Here is a 21,278-nt window from a genome sequence, read left to right as displayed (position 1 = left end):
TTTTGGTGTTACTTGATAGTATACCCTCAGTTGGTTTTCTCCCTTTTGCTTGGTTATCTTTTGTTGCTTTTTACAACTTTCTCAATATTCTGGTTTATACTAATCTTAGCCACATTTTGTTATTTTTCTCTCAATTTTATATTACCTTTAACTTCTTAAGTAACCTTGATTAGTTGATCTCCTTCCTAAAATCCTCCTGTCTCTCTGGGGTGTACATCTTTGTTGTTAATCATGAACTGGAACCTTAAACCTCTGCTGCTGTTCATTAATTGCCTTTTCTGCCGAACCTCCTTCCAAGTCCATTCCAGCCAACACTGTCTTCATTCTTTTGAAATTACCTTAATTTATGTTTCTCACTCTCAATCTGAATGCTAAATTCTACCATATTATAGTCACTGTTTCCTAGGGCATCTTTTAGATCATTTATTAAACCAGTCTCATTACATAATACCATTTCCTTGGCTGGATCCACACACTGTTTGAGAAAGCAGTTATAACTACAATGCTCTTCCTCATGGTTACCTCTACCACTTTAATCTTCATGCAAATGGGAAAATCAAAGTCATGCATGTTTAATGTTCTTTTTTTTAATACATGTCCTCTTTATCTCTTGATTTATTCTCTGTCCTACAGTACAGAGGTGCAGAGCTTTTTGTTTGGAATAGTGAGAAGTTGGAAAAAGTATTGTCAAGAGGAACCTAGGTGTCCTTGTCTGCAAGTCATCAAAGGCTAGCATGCAAATGCAGAAAGCAATTCAGAAAGCAGACAATATGTCCACCTTTATTACAAGGTGATTTGAGCTTAGAAGCAAATAAGTCAATCTTGAGGTGCATAGAACATTGGTGAGACCACATCCTGGAGCATTCTTGCCATCCTGGTCCCTTGCCAAAGAAGGTAGATATTTGGCATTGAGGGTTGCAGCAGATTTTTTTTTTTTTTTTAAAAGTCAGACTGATTACTGGGATGGTGGGACATCCTCTGAGGAAAGGCTGGGGAGGCTAGTCATGTACTCTCTAAAGTTCAGAAGAATGATGGTTGATGTAATAGAAGGTTATAAAATTCTTAACATGAATAGACAGTAGAGGAAGAAAGAATGTTTTCACTCCCTGTGGGGTTTCTAGAAACAGGGGACAGTATCTTAAAATAAGAGGCATCCATTTAGGAAGGAGTTCAGGAATACTTCATTCAGAAGGTGGTGAATCTTTGTAATTCTCTACCTCAAAAGGGTTGTTTAAGCTCAGTCATTTTACAGAGTCAGAGGTGTATAGCACTGAAACAGACCCTTTCGGTCCTACTTGTCCATAATGTTTAAGATGGATACATTTTTACATACTAACAATATCAAGAGATATTTGGGATAGCGCAGAAATATGGTTTGAGGTAAGTAATCAGACATGATCTACAATACCAAGGAAGGCTGAGGGGCTGACTAATAGGAGCATAGGAGCAGGCCAATTGTGGCCTTTCAGAAACAAAGGAGAGAAATAACAATATAACTGATAACTGCAAGCTCTTCTCTCCACTTCAATTTCAGAAGCTAATGCTGTGCAATGAGTTAGAAAAATGCTTTTCATCAAGAAATCAAATCCATATATAAAGTTTCTCCACTCCTGAGAAACTTGAATCCTGAGGAGAAACATCAGGATTCAAGTTTCACTCTCAACTCAAGGATCCAAAGAACTTGCTTACAATTGACTCTGCTTTCCTGTTTGTATAGATACCCTCCTCTCTTCCTGTAAAGTTCTTATATGAATTGTACATGCTTGATGTCACATTTTATTTTTGAGGTTTAACATGTAATAAAACATCACTCTCTTTTACTCAAGAAAACCTTGAAGTTGGCTCTACTTCCTTTTGATCTGGTTAACTAAGTTAGTTGAAGTGTTTGTTACAACCAGCTGAGGAGGATTAAAAAGGAGGGAGCTGATTGACCTCCTTGTCAGGACGTAACAATATAAATACTGACACAAGAAGTCAGACATCTGAGCCTCCTTTTAATGATAGGACAACAGCAGGACAAAAAATGGTGAAGGTGGGCAGTAGACTACCTCAGTGATGCTAAAACTCTGGGCAGATGTGTATCTTTCATTCCCATTTAGATTTTGAATGAACCAGACTACGTCTTCAATGGAAGTGTTCTCACAGACAACTCAGTGGTTCCTGTTATGGACTAGGCCAGACCATTCAAAACATTCTTAAGCAGGCATCCCCAGGCCATAACTTTGCAACATGTTTAAGTGTACAGTGAATCTTACCCAGAGTAGGTTAGCGAGGTTGACTACTAGATTTTAAAAACAGACAAAAATTCACAAAATTACACAATGAAACACAAAGAACAAAATATAGAATCCCTTTAGAACTCAGTCTATCCAAACGAGACTTAATTATGCTGTTCTGAATATACATGACAGTCCCAATAAACAAACTCCCTTTCAAAACCAATATAAATGGAACAGATGCTGACAGGTTGAAGTTGAAAGGCAGAGAGGGGGAGGAGGGGGTGGAGTAGAGAGACAGAGAGAGAGACACACACACACAGAGAAGGGCAGAGAGACAGAGAGGGACAGAGAGAAAGAGAGGGGCAGAGAGACAGAGAGGGGCAGAGAGACAGAGAGAGAGAGAGAGAGATTCCACACAGCTCATTGTTGAACTCATCAGTTCAGACTGAACTAAACTGCTCAACTAGAGAGCTGACCTTTCTTTATACAGGCCAATTCTAAAACTTTTGGCCTGAAGCTTCATCTGTTTACATATAAACAAAAGGCCTCTCAAAATCCATTTCATTGCTGTATCAAACCAGACTGATCGATGCCCGGCCTGGTTTATTACCTCTCTGAAAAAAAAATCAAGGACAGAGCACTCTTGAGCCAAGGAATAACTTTTAGAAAGAAAAGGGACGAGCTTTGTGACATTCCATTTCACATCATTCCTTCTAGGTTAGAAGCTGAAACATGCTTGAATCAGATGGTCCTGGATGACCAAAGGGTCTGTTTCCATGCTGTATGTGGATGGTAGCTGGACCTCTCTGCACACACAGGACACCTGCATTCTTCATTTTGCCTCATTTGCCTTTTCTTGCACCTCCTCTTCTCCCTCTTCCACTAACATGCATGTCGCTCACCACGGTCCCAAAGTTATGTCACAGAATATAGCAGACCACACAATGAGCAAATCTCTTGCAAGGGCACCAGTGGACCAGTCCAGGCACCAAAAAACTGTCTTTGGAAGCCGTATGCTTAACGATTGCTTTAGTATGAGATAGACTTGACTGTATCACTTCTGGAATCCATTCTAATTAGTTTGATGTGGCATGATGAGCTGTAGCAGTCAGGACTGGTGAAGGTTCAAAAGAGACATTGACCAGGAAACGAAACATACAGGTGCAGGAAGCTCTTAAAATAGGAGCAAAAGTATGCTAGAAAGACAGTCAGAGAGATGAGAGCAGTGAACTTGCTGTAGTGTTTCTTTTAAATCTCATTTGCACAGAATGGGTTCTTCCAATCAGAAATCATGGTTAACCTAACTAACAGTTTGTGTATCAAGACGAAAGGTTTTTCAGACATCTCATCAGTGACATAAGTGCATGAGATGCAACATTTGTAATCACGTAACTGTGTAGGTAGTTGGATACCTTGGAAGTTATATTTTCATTGAATTCATTCCATCAATTTAGAAAGGAATAATATACACAACAGAATTAATCAATATAAAATTAGAGAAAAGATTTGATTCAATAGTAGAAAGATGACAATGTACTCATTTGGTTCTTTCACAAATCAATTTTCTAATAACTGAAAGTTCCGTGTTCTGAAAAATTATAAAGTTTATTTTAAACTTTAAGACTGTTTATGTCTTCTATCATTAGCAACTGTGAGATAAATGATTTGGAGCACAGTTTAATTTATACTTGTTCCCATTGAATTTGGTTTGAAATCCACAGATAATTACAACAGAGAAGAATTGACTCTCAGACTCGAGAAAAGCTATGAGAGCTTACTCTACGGTCCATGGCAAAGAAACTGTCAGGAGTCAGTTAACTAGAATCCTAAATGACTTAAAACAGTATACAGCATCTCTAGACTGAGTCTCTGTAACAGATAATGCCAGAAAGCTGTGTATTTTGAGTTCTTTCTAACTGTCTATGTTTAGACAGCATATTTTTTTTTTGCAAAGTTGTTCTTTGATAAAATAAACCTCTGTCTTGTCAAAGAAAATCTACAGCCCATGTTGATGTGTGAGTGATCAACTACCATGTTAACTAATGAAACAAAACAAATATATGATCTATCAAGCCAGGTTCATTCTTGGGATTCCATCAGTGGGAATCACAATAAAAGACGCAGTTCTAGAAAACAATCACTAAAATGGATGTGGTGCAAAGTTTTCTTCTGGCAAACCAAGAGTGCAAAATAGATTTTTTTCAAAAAACCACAGTCAATTTTATAAAATGTCAAAATAAACTAATTTAGTCTAGAAATAAAAAGTTGGCTAAGATCAAATGTAGTTTAGATTGCAATAAAAAAGTGAAACTACACAATTATGTTTTATTTCCAAAGTTCGGAAGCGTTAAAGTGCAAATTGCAAGCTGTCGGGATATTTTTCCTACAAGAAAACATTAGGTTGATGCACTTGTAATCATAAGTAATGGCATGAAGTTGCATATTTGATTAACCCATCACAATATAGGAGTTCTTCAGTATTTACACCATAAAAACCTAGGACAAAATATAACAAAATTATTCCCAACATCTAACTGCTGTATGCTAACTACAAGTTAATTGACCCAAATGATATTTCACATCTGCAAGTAACACTAACAGTCAGTGCATTTTTGTTTTTTTTTAAATCTATCCTCTTCATTCACTTCACATTATGTCACCCATATCTTTGTTTAAAACTTGAATGATGAAGTAGCCACTAAAGTACTTTGTGCTCAAGATTGATTCCAGGACATTAAATAAATAAAACTGACAGCAGAGATTTTACAGAGCAATTGAATGACAATAGTTTGTGTCACTCAGCAAAAGAAAAGAAAATGTAAGAAAACTATGATAGTTTCCAAGTTCCCAAAGCAGAATCTGACTTAATTTTAGTTGTGCAACAATCCAAGTTCCAGCAGTGATACCCTCTTTCACCTTCCAATGTACAAAACAAACTTGTAAACATTTATGCAGCAGCTTAGAAATTATCAAGTCTGCTGTAGCAAGGACATTCTATCAACTACAAATGCAAAACCACAGGAGCAAATAAAGCATGGATCACATACGGATAGTTATTTCTACCGAGGGTGATGCTCTTATTCTTTTTAAATTACGTTTCACAAGATAAGCATTTCCGATCATAAAATTATACAAACATGACTATTTACACTGTACATAACTAATGGTAGTACATTTCAAGTGCTAGGTTTATGAATTTGAGTGCAATTCTTTTAAACACCATCCAAGACACCAAAGTTACTTGGTGACAACCCATTCAGAGCAACAACTATTAAGATCTCTTCTCCAGCCCGAGGAAGAAGTCGACCTCTAAAAATCAGTGATTTAAAATAAACCTGTTCTACTATCACCTGGCATTGTGTAATTTTTGACTTGGTCCACCCCATTCCAACACTTACACTTCCAAATCAATGTTAAGAACAGTTAACTAATAGTTCTTCATTGTTATTTAAACCATGAAAAGCCATGGATAGACATCACAAGAAGTAAGGCACAGCATGTCAGGCAGCATCCGAGAAGCAGGAAAATCGACATTTCGGGCAAAAGCCTGATGAAGGGCTTTTGCCTGAAACGTCGAATTTCCTGCCTCTCAATATCAAAATTAGACTGCTCTTTGAGGGACACAGGAGAGAAACAAAACAACAATGGCCTTTTATCATGTGTGCGTGCCAAGTGAATAATGCATACAGCATTTCCAAGAGTGATTATAATTACTCCATGATAACAGGATTTCATTCCATGTTGACCAATCTTTTAAACGATGCCTTAAGACTTCAAATAGGCAACTAACTAAAGTGCTTGAAAATAATTGCAGTAATACGTTAAAAATACGTAAAGTAAACAAATGATGTTGATGGATTGGAAATTACAGGATTTAGTCAAGACCAAGCTAATAGTGCACAGGATTTATACTGTGATAGAGCACAAAGCTAACTAAAGCTTGTTAAGTCAAAGCTCTTTCCCACTATAAAACCAAACCATTAATAAATAGCTGCACAGTAAGCATTTTGAATGCACATGGGATTTGTATTTTATTGTTAGCAGTTAATCCTACAGAACTTGAAAGATACTCAACTATTGCCTTTTTGTACTAGAGTTAAAAATGAGTTACAAAGTAAAAAGATACTTCTCAAAAATCGCTAATGTACTTCTATTTTGTATCAATAGGCTACAACGTTAACCTTCCACTACACACCTGATACTTTGTCCCCCACTTAACACCCATCCTCATGGCTCAAATACAATAGAAACTTAATAGGGATAGAAACAAGGATATATTTGTGCTTTGAAATTACATCAATTATATAAACATTCTTCAAATTAATCAATTTGCAGGCCAACATTAAACTTCATGGAAATTATCAAACATTTTCTTCCAAACAATATTGTGCACTTGTTTAGTCAAAATCAGTATCATTATTGTAGAAGCAGGTCATTCAGCTCACTGAATCAATGGATTGCTCTACAGAAAAACGCAATCAGTTTCCATCTGCTCTGACAAGTAGCCTGACAATTTATTTCCCTTAATGTCCTCCAATTTCCTATTGAAATAATTGAACATCTCAACTTCCATCACTCGTTTGGACAACAAGATCATTGACACTGTATATAAAATATTCTTCCTCATAACCCTCTGCACCTCTTGCCCAAAAGTCCTAAACTAGTATTCCCTCATCCTTGTACATTCAAGTATCAGGACGTTTTTCTTGGTATATCTACATTTATCCAGCACACCTCTTATGAAATCTGCCCTCAAATCGCCTTAGAACCAAAGAGAACAGCCCAGCTTCTTCAAACTAACCTTGCAGCTGAAATCCTACATCCCCATCATCATTCTGGAAAAACTTTGCTGCACCTTCTCAATGCCCATTGAAACGGTCCTAAAATGTGGTGACCAGATCTGGATGCAATTCTCCAGTTGTGACCTAATCAGAGTTAGAGAATTCAGCATATATTCCCTGCTTTTCAGCTCAAGACGCCTATGTATGATGCCAAAGTCTGAATACTTTGCTAATTACTCTTTCAAAATCCCCTGCCACCTTCAAGAATCTTTCCACGTTACCCTTAAGTCTCAAATCTTCTTGCACAAACTATACAATTGCTTATATTACTTTTCAACACTTTTGCCAAAATATTTCTCCATCTTAAATTCTGTGCACTATTCATCTATTCATTATGCTAGTCAATCAGTCTTCTGTTGCCGTCAATTTCTGTCATCCTCACTATTTGCCACATTTCCATGGCTAATTACATCAATAAATAGTCAGTGCAAAACAATTTCTTAGACTTGTCATAAAAATTGGATCATAGTTTGTGTTCAGTACTCTGAATGTACACCAAGAAAAGGTGATAATTTATAATAATGCAGGTGCTCAACTAAATAAATGGTACAAAATATAAAATTTTGCATGAGACTGGGCACATGTTCAACGAAAAATCCAAATACTGAAAAAAAAATTGACAATTCTCCCACAAAAAAAATGCAAATTTTGTCTGAAAATGCAACCAAATCATGTCAACCAACCCATGCACTACTGAAACTACATTCACAGATAACTTGGCACAGCAAGCATACATCTTTTCCACCCTAACAATTTTGTAGTTTCTTTACAATTTCTGGTAAGTGGAGTTCACTAAACTGAAGACATTCTTTTCTGGAGAGAAGGGTTTAAAAACAATGATAATTTAGTTCATTTAATTATATAAATACAACTTTGGCAAACTTAAATTACAACATGATAACCTTAATATTGTAATAATAAAAGTTTTGAAAGCTATTGAAATGATGTTAGAAACAATGCATTTTAAATGTAATAGCTCCTTGCAAGCATACTGCACATTGGGATTTTTATTAACATGTGCAATTGAATTCCTAATCTATTCCTAAATACAGCTGGGTAGCAAGGGATGTATTGATTTTCATTTTGAAAGATGGTTAAAATTACAAGCTGAAGAATAATTCTGAAATATTAGATCATAAGTCAATGACTACATCATTCATCTATTCCACAGTTAACCCCCGCCTCACCCTGCAAACACCAAGCAATACATTTCCTATTCCATTTCCTCTCATTGCTGGCCATTAAACCAGAGTTCAGGCTAAGAAAGAAAAAAAACTTGTTTAGAAGTCTCCAAATTCCTTACAAACATGCTGGTCAAGAGACAGATAATGCATTATTGGTCTCAAAAGAACAACACAGCAAAGAAACAGGCCTTTCAGCCCTACAAGCCTGTACCACCACATTTTGCCCTTCCATACTAAAACAGTCTTCACTTACAGGAACTATATCCCACATGCTTCTTGAGCGCCCTTTCTTTCCATCACGAAGGAGGGGCTGGCTTATATTGGAGTCTCTATCCTTTCAAGCACAATAAATTAGAAGCTAATTTATTGTTCAGTACTCTGAACAATCATTAAGAAGCTAAACAATAATTAGACAAAAGCTATGTAACTGAATTACACTGGCCCGATACTGTGCTAATTCTCAATCCATCCAACTGGTCTACATAAACCTATATCCACTGTATTGCTTTCACAAAATCTCACAAATCGTTTATTACTTTCAACCTCCTCTGTTTGTTTAGCTTCTCCTTAATTTCATTAATGTTATTTACCTCAACTACTCTGTGGTGGCATGTTTCTTGTTAGATACTCGTTAACATTCAGTTTGGCTTCCACCAGAGTTGCTCAGCTTCTGAATCCATTACAGCCTAATGTCAACCATGAACAAAAAATCTGAACTCCCGAGTGGAGGCGAGGGGGAAGTGACTGCCCTTAACATCAAGGCCACAATCGACTGATATGGCATCAAGGACATCTAGTAAAATTAAAATCAATGAGAATCCAGGGAAAACCTTCCACTAGTTGGAGTCATACCTCGCTCAAAGGCATGAAGTTGTAGTTACTGGAAGTCAGTTGTCTGCTGAAGTTCCTCAGGGTAGGTATTTTCTAATCAACCTCTTCACAGATTTGATTGACACCTATGGAGATGGGACTTGAACCTGGGCCTCCTGGTTAAGAGCTAGAGACATTACTGCTCTGGTACAAGAGCCCTTAAGTGCCTCAGGGTAGTGTCTCAAGCCTAACCATCTTCAGCTGCTTCATTAATGACCTTCTCTCCATCATGAGGTCAAAAGCAGGGTTGTTCACTGACTATTTCACAATATTCAGCATCATTTGTTTTTCCCCAAATACTACAGCAACCCATGTCTAAATGTAGCAAAACCTGGAAAACATCTAAGCTTGGGCTAATAGGTGGCAAGTATTTATGCCACAGAAGTACCAGGCAATGACAACCTCTGACAAAAGAGTATTTAACCATTGTCCCTTGACATTCAATGGCAATACCATCACTAAATGCCCCATTAGCAACAGTCTGAGGTTCACCATTGACCAGAAACTGAACAGCACTCACTACAATTCTTAGATTAGAAATTTTCATCCTAAGTGACATCTCCGTGCTATGTTTAATATCTTAATCATTTGTTTTGTAACACCTGACTTCTTCTCATTATATACCCAATTCTTTTGAAAATCCCACAATCAACTAGTGGAATTGAAATTCACTCAATAAAATTCTATAATTGAAAGCAAGTCTCAGCAATAATTATCATGAAATCCTAAAAACCCAACTGGTTTAATTATTATGTCCTTTAGGGACATCTTCACTTTATGTATCTGGAGTCACATATAAGCTACACAATCATTCAGCTGACTTTTAAGCGCTCTTTGAAATTACACAGCACGACACCTAGTTCACGGACAATAAGAGATAAACAACAAATATTGGTCATGCCAACGACACTCCCACCCTAAGAAGGAATAAACAGATCTAAGTATCATTATTTTACCATCCACAAAGTTGAGCAAAGATCCTACAGCAAAGCAATGTGGTACTGACTATGTTTACTGACATGATGTTCAAGAACAATGAATTATGGAGCTAACTGTGGTTACAAGTACTGGATTTGTTCACACCTTTTGCACTACCCATGGGATCAAAATATTAAAGAAATGTTTGGTGCACAGGAACATGTCTACCCTCTGGGCAGATGACATATCAAGTCTAAAGCATAAATATTTGAGTTGACTATTATCCAGATAACTCTAAATCTATCTGCAATTGTCCTCAACCCCCAAAAACCTTTGAAATTATGAAGAAAATTCATAAAGAAAATTATATGACAACTGAAAGGATCTACTACTATCTTCTCTGTTTTGGCTAAATGCTGAACAGAGAGTGTAATCTCATACCAAAGACATCGACATGCCAACAGATTAAAGTTAGTCAAGAAAACAGGTAACAGTAACTCATGCTTTTAATTTAGTAGATCCACTGGAATGTTGTCCAGTCACAGACTAGCTTGCACGTTACTATGTCAGGATGGGCTTCAGAGCTGTCCTTGCTGCAACTGAATGGGCCAATTATATTACTTTGTTTAAATTACATGTCGTTCTGCTATAACTCACGTTTCAGTAAAGTGAATTTGCTGGAATGCAATTGACGAACTGAAGGCACTGTTTCTAAGTTGCAAACTTGTAAAGCATGCATTGGTTATAACATGATTCTGGCCCCATTAGGTTAAATGGTGCTGCTAATATACAATTTTCTTATAATATAGGATTGCACGTGAATGGAACCACCATGTTTATTGCAGAACCTGGTTGTACGTTTACTTGCAACTGGTTGTTGCATCTTGACTGATTTATTACCACCTGAATGCAGTAGTCTTGAGGTTTAAGATCAACGTATATTGAGCTGTCCTCAGCAGTTCAGAAAAGGAGACTGTAGAAGAGGGAAACTATTGGGTGGGCAGTTTAACAGTGTTTTGTATGAAACAAAGTTAGTGTTAAAAGTTACAAATTAGTTACTGGCATCAGAAAAAATTGTTAAAAAAAATAAGTATGGGAGTTGGAATGTCATGTTGCAGTTGTACAGAACATTGGTTAGGTCACCTTTAGAATATTGCGTTCAATTCTGGTCTCCCTGTCACAGGAAGGATGTTGTTAAACTTTAAAAGGTTTAGAAAAGATTTACAAGAATATTGCCAGAATTGGAGGGTTTGAGCTATAGGGATAGGTTGAACAGACTGGGGCTTTTTCCCTGGAGCGGAGGCTGAGGAGTGACCTTATAGAGATTTATAAAATCATGAGGAGCATGAATAGGGTGAATAGACAAGGTCTTTTCCCAGGGTAGGGGAGCCCAAAACTAGACGGCATAGGTTAAGGTGAGACGAGAAAGATTTAAAAAGGGACCTGATGGGCAACTTTTTCAAGCAGGTGGCACACGTGTAAAATGAGCTGCCAGAGGTGATGGTGGAGGTAGGTACAATTCCAATGTTTAAAAGGCATCTGAATGGGTACATGAATAGGAAGGGTTGAGAGAAATATGGTGGTAAATGGTACTAGATCAGTTTAGGATATCTAGTCAGCATGGTCTGTTTCCGTGCTGTATAACTCTCGGACTCCATTAAAAAAAATTGCTCATATTCATTAAGGAAATATCAGTTTCCAGGAAGACAGATTAAAAATAAAAGTCCCTTCTCTTGTGTTGTCTACGATGATTCCAGAATATTACACCCCACTTGTGATATAGTTTGGATCTTTGAATTTATAAATACTCATAATTTAAATGGGTCAAAGATCTGTTACACAGATGAGTTGGCTAGTCTCAAGCAAGGGATTTGGATTGGCCAATTATCCAATTCTGAAGTAAATGAGCAATATAGATCAACAGATGCATTGCTGCAACAGCCAAACACAAAATCAGGAACACTAAGGAGAGGCTAAACCTTATACAGGCAATTTTCTTTTCAGAAAGCAAACAATAGTGTTCCCATATGGTGTTATGAATGCACGCATCCTTTATGCCCAAGGCAACGTAGACATGTTGCACACATATAACCTGTCATGATGAGATTGTCATCAATGGCACATGTTTTAAAAGAATTATTTTAGTGTAGTATGGAATTTCAAGCACTGAAAAATTCCTCAATCTATGAGAGGAGATATCTCACAGCAGAAACTAGTTATCTCTTTCCATCACCTCCATGACAGTAATTTCCATACTTCACAAAGCTTTGACAGAAATTTCTGTCATTGAAGATCTGGTGCTAAACTGAATCCAGGACAGGTTAAATGCTAAAAAGGCAAAGTTGATTGTTTCAGACGTATGTCAGTGCTTACCAATAAACTCCATGTTCGACTGAGTGAAAACATATTTGAGTTTTTTTTAAAACAGCTGATTGTGTGTAAGGATGCATGCATTCAATACACCAGATGGGAACACTATTGTTTGCTTCTCTAGTTTGGAAAAGAAAATTGCCAGTATAAGCTTCACTGTACTGTGCAGATTCAGTGCCATTTGTATTATTTAGCTAATGTATATTAATTATCCTATAAATAAATCAGATCATAAACTTTTCATCAAAGCTATTTAATCTCCTGCTACAACATTTTGCAGAAACTGGATGTATTAAATATACATAAACCTCTTGAATCAGATTGTACGGGATACAAAGAGAGAGAGAAGTCAAATCAGTAATGCTCTGGATGATTGCTTTTCCTGTGAAAAGTAAACATCTTAAGCATTTACCAACTATAAATGCTAAGCAAGTCAGTTAACGCAGCATCCTAGTTATGAAACTGCTTAAAGGCGTTCTAATGATGACTATAAAGTGATAATTTGTAAAAGCAACAGATCACAATCTGATAAAAAAAATAAATCTTCCAATGAGAACCAAGTTAGTAAACCAGTATAGTTCCACAGAAAAAAGGCACATAATACAGTTCTTCATACAAGGCTAGTAAGGGAGCTTAAGGCTCAGAAAATACTTGCAAATTTGACTGGATGGGCTGTAATTTGGTTTGGCAGGAAAACAAAAAGAGTGGTGAATAATGGAAATACTGTGCTTCTCCCCAAGGGATGATTTGGCCCATTCCATTGCTATCTGCAATTTCTCTCAACATTAGGTCTGGTGGAAGGGAAGAATTTAGTGATATTATGATGAGCAAATAAATAGTGCCAAAGAAATTAGTAGGACTTAAGGTTATGAAATTCCCTGGATCTGAAGCCTGAATGCTCGGATTGTAAAATTTTATGCCCAGAGGGCAGGATGAGATAGATCCTAAACTGCATTTATTTTTAAACCTTCTTGCTTACATTCTTCTCCTGAAATGGAATCTTGAAATGGATTTCAAAATGGCTACTATTGAACACAAAATGAGCAAGTTGACTGCAATTACCAGAACAGCCACGAACTTATCAGTGCCCATAACGTGACACTCCTTGTAATTTACAGCCAAGTTAAAATGAAGGTCGAGCAGGCAAGAGATTTACTTCAGCCAGTTGTAAACAAAAGAACATTCAAAACCTTATTGCTTTAATTGATACAAATGTTACCAAACGAAATAGTTTTGATATTGCCTAATCAGCTGAATAACTCAACCTAAAGTTCCAGTCACATGAATGAAACTGCATACGTGTTTGAAGTATCTTTTAACCTTAAGGCTTTGACTTTTGTTGGCTGGTCTACTTGTAACACCAGAAGAGTAAACAGCTCCAGGCTTAACTAACATCTAAGCTTGACCACAGTGTCTCTCACTGTACACTGTTACAGTGGCGCTACACAATGCACCATGATATATTAGTTACACTTTAACTTGTCAAAAAGTGTGGTGCTGGAAAAGCACATCAGGTCAGGTAGCATCCAAAGAGCAGGGATGGGAGGGTTGATGTTTCAGGCATAAGCTCATCAGGAATGTTACACTCATTAGTTTTGTAACTGAAGCTGTCCAGAGGTTCCTTTGTACCTAAGATGACGCTGTTAGTGGCAACTTATAAACTTTTCACTGTATTCATTGGAGTACATGTGACAATAAAGCTAATTCAAATTCTCTCACCAGCAAAGTCAATCAATTTCAAGTTTATAACTATCACATCTTCACTTGTAATTTGAACTGCACCAAATCTCCTATAAAAATCACTTCTGCGCCTAACTAACTTAAAGAAACTGAACAGGACACTAACTTACAGACTCTTTAAATCATGGGAGCCAATTCTGATACCTTTAATTTTCAGTGATTTGCAACTTCTCTTCTTTCCCTTTTTTTTCTTTCATTGGTTGCATGAATGTAAAAAATGTATATCATAAACAACACCCCCAGGTTGTGAAACAGTAATAAATCTTACTTTGATTCAACCCTAAAAATTTTGCAGTAGGGGTCATTACAAATTGGACCTTACAGACAGTATTCAGGGAAAGCACACCACTGTCTTTTTTTTAAGGGAAAGAAAATAACCAAAGGAAAGTTTAAAAACAAAACCTCTGTTGAGGACAGGAGGAGAATGATAAGTAGCTTCCCATCTACACATTTGTCACAAAATTAATAGCTGAGTATTTACTTTTTGGAATTTCATCAGCCAACATTAATATATCTTAATCTACTGGACAAGATGAATAAAAGAAAAAAGTAACAGAATGATTGATGTTCTGTTTGACTGATCCAACCATCAGGTCTGGACAGGCTGGATACCTTATCGAAAGCTTGACAATAAGTGGTCTGTAAGTTATCAGCTGTTTAAAAAAAACTGTTGCAATAGTCTAATTTCAGAGGCTTTATGCAACACTAATAGGAGGCTGCATTTTTCGACAATGTCATGACATTTCAAAACTGAAAATTGTCATATAAAAGAGAATGCTCAGCTGAAAAAGAAAACCTTCATATGCCAGGAAAGTACCTGATTTGTGTCATCCGAGTTGACTTCAGAGTCCTCAAATAATACAGCACAAAAGGGGGCCATTCCACTCATCTGTCCAGCATTTAGTGGAGTTAATTCAGCTAGTTAAAAACCCTCATCTTTCCTCATTGGCCTGCAACTTGTACTCAAGTATATAGTAATTTTCCTTTTCAATTTTACTACTGAAGCTTCTTTTAACTCACAACAATTCACTGTTTTAAAAAATTGTTTCCTAATATTCCAATTACTAATTGTTTTGAATCTGTGTCCTCGGTTATCAATCCTATCTGAGGCATGATACAGTTTCATCTTAAATAACATATCCAGGTAATGCATGACTTTGATTCAAATTTCCTCTTAACGTCCAAGTTTAGCTTCTCCACATACCAGAGACTGTTTACCTTGAGTGCTTTCTATTGCTTTGACATCCTTTCTACTGGAGGTCTAGCGGCAAAAAGTGAACACTATTCCAGCTGAGGCCAAAGCAGTGTTTTAAAAACATGTAGCAAAACATCTTTGCTTTTACCCTCTAGCTGGTGGTCAATAAAGCCACAGATCCCATTGGCTTTCTTTTCAAAACAAAACTTCTCAATTTGCTCTGCCACTTTCAAAGATTTATGTCCATACAGCTCTAATTGTCTGTTCCTGCACTCTCCTCATTCTTCCTAACAAAATGCATGATCTCACACTTCTCGTGAATTTTATTTGCCCATCGCTGGTTTATCTATTCTCCTGAATTTGTACCGACTCCTTCAAAACTTATAATACTTGTGAATTTTAGGCTGTACTTTTTGAAATTATGCCCAGTATGACCAAGTCCAAGACAGCTCCATCAAGAAGCAGTGATCCTGGAGTACACCAATGTATAATTTTCTGTAGCCTAATAAACCTGCTACTCTATCTCCCTTAGCCAATTTTATATCCACTCTCCCACCGTCCCTTAATCCCATGGGCTTCCATGTTGTGAACAGGACTGTGAATTGACACATTGTCAAACACCTTTCAAAAGTCAAACAACTTCAACTGCAATACCCTCATTAACCTGCTTCATTATTTCCTCATCAAGTAAGTAATCAATGTCAACAGGAAGGATTGTAGGCCTTTGACCAGACCAAAATCAGGATGCCACACTTGATCACGATCCCTGCAAAAATATGACATTGTAGAGAGAGCTAAACATTCAGAATGGGATCTCCAGTGATACCCCTTCTGTCAATTTTCTTTTGTTGATGCTAATCATGTGGGACCACAAGCAAGGAATGGATACTTGATTGAGGTCACAAAGGACTGCATTTGTCCATACTTTCTAGATCACAACACTAAAGAATTATTACTTTCAGCTATCTGCCAAAAGAAGAAATGCTCTGAAAGCTTGTACTTTCAAATAAGCCTATTGGACTATAACCTGGCGTTGTATGACTTTTAACTTTGTCCACCTCAGTCCAACACCTGCACCTCCACTTCATACTTTCAGAAGATGAAAGGAAAATTGAGAACACCGATGAAATAACTGCTGAGGCACACAAAGGGTCTTCAAAAAGATAAGAGTTTTTCACAAATAAACATTTAAATATCCTAATTTAAGTTTGGGATGAGTTTTCCAAAATGTTTTCACAAAAGCAGATTTCTTTTATGTGTTATACATTGAGTCATTTTGAACTTGGTGCTCTGGACATCCAAATTGTGAACATAATGATCACTTTCACTGGCACTTCAGCTGAAGGCTTAAACTCTCTATAAACATTGCATGGCCTACGCAATACAAAGCTGTCTTCTGTGTTGTATCTGAATAAATGAAGACAAGAGTGACTGGCACTGAGAGGGAAGACCTTGGCTGGCTATCAACAATGAGATTAAACTACAAACTGTATTGCTGAGCTCCTTACAGCAGCTTATCACATTCATGTTCCACAGTGTAAAACCAGAACACAGCAAGGGGCGGCTGAACAAGTGTTTACATTGATATTACTAGCTTATCTTTGACAATTCTTCCTTTCAAACTATGACCACTCTAACTAACACTATCAAAATGCTACTGCTAAATATTCAAAGCTCAACTTCACAAGTTTCCAAATGCGGCAGCTACATCAGTATTCTGCATGGTAAAGTTATATTGCAGGAGACATTGAACTTCAACAAGACAATTTGAACTTCAGCAGATTTGTTAAATTTCTACAAGTCTGGTTGGAGATCTGGCTTAAATTTCACATTGAAAACTTTCAATTACTGCCGAGATCAGGGATGCCTTTGTTTATGCACTAAAATATTGGGTTACCAGTCAGAAATATAAATTTATACAGGTTATGTCCACACATACAAGAATCAAATAGTTATTAAAACGCTTCCATCCAGAGAGGTTTCAGGAATCAACACCCAGCACAGAGCTGAGGAAGTTACTTTTCTGCAATTGTTTCAGGCCTCAGTCATTAGCCAAAAAACAAATATACTTTAAATAACAAACATTTCAATCTAATGCTGAGAAAGCCCATTAGGGCAAGGGGTTCCCAAACTGAGTGGGCACACCCACCTTCACAAGAGGAAGGCTGTTGGGGCAGGGATACAAAGTGGACATGATTAACTTCAAATTGCATCTCAAACGCCTCCATTATGTGAGATATAGTTTTTGTTTTATCACCACAGACATCAAGCAGGATCACCTAGGAAGCACAGAGACTGACCAAATAATGGGAAGGAATAATGAAGGCTAATTGGCAGCTAGCTGATGGAGGGGTCAGTAGGGATGCAATATAGGAAAAGGTGAAGCTGGTGTACTCCTATTGACAGGTCTTCATTTCACTCTGTCAGGTCAACTGTGCTGAGGACTGACCCCAAACTAAGCACTCTTTTGGAATTTGATGTTTGATCAAAATTAGATCTAAAGTGCTGCATAAATGCTCTTGCAATCAGGCTGGTGATGCATTTAGAGCTGAAAATGTGTTGCTGGAAAAGCGCAGCAGGTCAGGCAGCATCCAGGGAACAGGAGAATCGACGTTTCGGGCATAAGCCCTTCTTCAGGAATCCATTTGGTGATGCATTTAGATAACAAAAGTTAAACTGCAATCAATATTTTACCAAATGTTTTCTCCAGGTGCTTTTCTTTATATTTACATATCCCATTTCTTCTTCACTTGCTGAACTGTGGTTCTGTGAATATGAAAGGCAGAGGATATTTTATCGATTCGTCATGGATTTTATCTGAATCAGACTGTCACCCAATTTGGTTGCCATAAAATCTTGAAGCCCTACAGAAACATCACACTGAAGCTGACATTTCCTTGTGATTTGCTCACATCATCTTTAGAAGTAAAGAAAAGCATTAGTTAATAAAACAATTCACAAAAACAATGAGCACAATTTGTCTTTGCTGATATTGCAGAAACTCAAGGTAACAAATGATCTGTTTCTTTTAAAAACAAAACTTGTATGCATGTGTAGCACCTATGATTTAATGACATTTCCTCAGCTGCTTCACCGGTTGTTATAAAACAAAATGCATTCTCGCCGATGAAAGGTCATCAATTTAAAGAGTTAATTGTGTTTCTTTGTCCAAATCGGTGTTATATTTCCAGTGCTAAAAAATGTGTTGCTGGAAAAGCGCAGCAGGTCAGGCAGCAAAGGAGCAGGAGAATCGACGTTTCGGGCATAAGCCCTTTTTCAGGAATGAGGAGGGTGTGCCAAGCAGGCTAAGATAAAAGGTAGGGAGGAGGGGCATTGGGAATGCGATAGGTGGAAGGAGGTTAAGGTGAGGATGATAGGCCGGAGAGGGGTTGGGGCAGAGAGGTCGGGGCGGAGAGGTCGGGAAGAAGATTGCAGGTTGACCTGCAATCTTCTTCCCGATCTCTCCGCCCTATCACCCTCACCTTAACCTCCTTCCACCTATCGCATTCCCAACGCCCCTCCCCCAAGTCCCTCCTCCCTACCTTCTATCTTAGCCTGCTTGGCACACCCTCCTCATTCCTGAAGAAGGGCTTATGCCCGAAATGTTGATTCTCCTGTTCCTTTGATGCTGCCTGACCTGCTGCGCTTTTCCAGCAACACATTTTTCAGCTCTGATCTCCAGCATCTGCAGTCCTCACTTTCTCCTAGTTATATTTCCAGTGCTCTGTTTTTACATCAGATTTCCAGTATCCACAGTATTTTGCCTTTTATATTTGAAAGAAAAAATCCCCTCATATTATTGTGCAGATTAACTTCACCTACCTTCCTTCCTCTCTCTAGAGACATTATTTTATTAAATCTCAGATGCATTCCATCCAACGTAAATATGTTCTTCCTACGATATGGTGCCCAGAACTGCTCACAATATTCCAAGTGGTCTGAATAGGGCTTTATATAATTGTAGTGCAACTCCAACCCAAAACATAGTTCAAAGTAATTATGAAGTACTAATTTCCTATCTTTTTAGGTACACACCTTTGGTTCATTCATAAGATGTCCATTGGCTTATTGTTCTCATGTGTACAAATTCAAAGCAAAGCATTAAACTATGTGGCGGTACAGAGATTTAAAATATTGTGATGTCAGGAAATTTGAATCACGAACTCTCTCAGAATATACACAAAGTGAGGGTGGTTAGATTTATAGAGAAATAAAATGGAGAACTCATTGTACAATTGTTCAAACAATTTCAGTCATGCTACCATGTCAGAGAAATAATCTAAAACAATAAATGCACAAGTATGTGTCAATCTTCAAGTGGCATATTTAAGATGAGCACCCTCCCCTAGAATTTCCAAATCAATATGCAGCTTGATCTTTTTTAATCCCTTTATAATTTTCTGCATAGGAAACATTGCTGCTTGGTTACTACTGTCTTGTTTACCTTTTTTTTAAAATTAAGAGTACATCAGGAGTTTGCACTCCTGCTTTCAGAGCAAACTCAGAATCACAACACAGTTCTGTACAAACTAAAGGAAATCTTGCAAAACTGTGTGGTGCACAGAGCCTCATGAAGGATTATTATAATCGAGCTGACTGCTACTTTAGCAGTGTAATATTTTCCCAAAGACTCATTCATATGAACAAGCAGAAGCAGGCCACTCAGCCCATTCAGCCTGCTTCACCACTGAATAAGATCATGGCTGGTCAGTTTATTTCATGGGTAGTTCACATCTATCCATGACTTGACCCCTCCCACTCCTCCTCTTGCTTAACATAATGAACAAAATACCCACCTGGGTTTTTTAAAAGCTAAAGGCAACTGAAGAATGTGACAAAAATTTAGGTTGTACAAAATTCTCTCACACGGACTTCAACTCTAACAAAAGATAGAATATAAATTTGTTAGATTGAAAGAAATTTGCCGTGTTTTCATTTTAAAAAGAACACATCAGCAAGTTATTCTTCTGTTGCAATAAAAGTCTGAATGTAATTACAACCCATCAACATTTCAAGACTTGATTACAGAATACTGTGAAAATATTGGTAGCATTGTTCACATAATGACAGAACATTTGCAGATCCCTTGGCAACTTCACTCAAAGGGTAAAGCAATACAGTACAAGGTAAAATAAACTGTGCCACCAACCCCGAACTATTCCTGACACATCTGCAAGTCCTCACTTAAGAACACTAACTTCTCCCAAAGGCCCCTACTCTACATAAAAATAAATCGGTAGCCTCCAAAGAGAGGGTCATATACACCACACAGAACAAGTCTACAAAGAATTAACGGGATTAATTAGTAAGGGATTTGAGGAACAGTTGCGCACTGAAAATCCAAAACAATAAATGGTTTAAATACTTTGGCAACAGATCAAGGTTTCTAGGGAGCAGTAGGCACTGTGCCTACCCTTTCTGCTGTGGTTTTGTTCAGATGCATTATGCTAAAACCCGACCAGAAATCCTGAGATGATATTGAAATGTGCAGATGAATGGCCCATACTACGAAATGCGACAAGCTGTTTCCAGGACTTCCACTTAGTACATGGTCAGGCAACATTAGTGAGAAATCAAAACAGAAAATGCTGGTAAATATTCAGCAGAAATAGCAGCATCTGCAGGTAGAGAAACAAAGTTAACATTTCAGGTGGGAGTTTTTTCTGAAACATAAATCAGTTTCTCTCTCCAGAGATCCTGCCACACCTGCGGAGTATTTCCGGTTTTACTTCAGATTTTCAAGATCTGAAGTACTTTACTTTGATGTTAACTATACACACCATGAGCTGTTCTCAGTGCATGTAAGGAGGTATAGGATACATGAGAATACGTGAACCATTTATTCAGGCACTGTTATTAACAGATGAATAAAAAAAACTGATTATGAAATATTCAAAGCACAAAGCAACAGCCATTGTAGCTACTGCTAAAAGATAAGCAG

The 21,278-nt window shown here is 37.4% G+C and overlaps 1 protein-coding gene across 5 annotated transcripts in view; it reads right to left on the bottom strand.

Moving 5' to 3' along the window:
• dennd1a (DENN/MADD domain containing 1A) overlaps positions 1 to 21,278 on the bottom strand; it is a 533,820-nt gene that overhangs the window by 439,051 nt on the left and 73,491 nt on the right. The window lies entirely within an intron of this gene.

The sequence above is a fragment of the Chiloscyllium plagiosum genome, unplaced genomic scaffold (assembly GCF_037043375.1).
Source record: "Chiloscyllium plagiosum isolate Xiang-an unplaced genomic scaffold, Cpla_swu_hap1 HiC_scaffold_21, whole genome shotgun sequence".
NCBI classification, from domain to species: domain Eukaryota; kingdom Metazoa; phylum Chordata; class Chondrichthyes; order Orectolobiformes; family Hemiscylliidae; genus Chiloscyllium; species Chiloscyllium plagiosum.
Note: the sequence above shows the minus strand (reverse complement) of the source record. Positions and strands in the feature narration are given on the sequence as shown.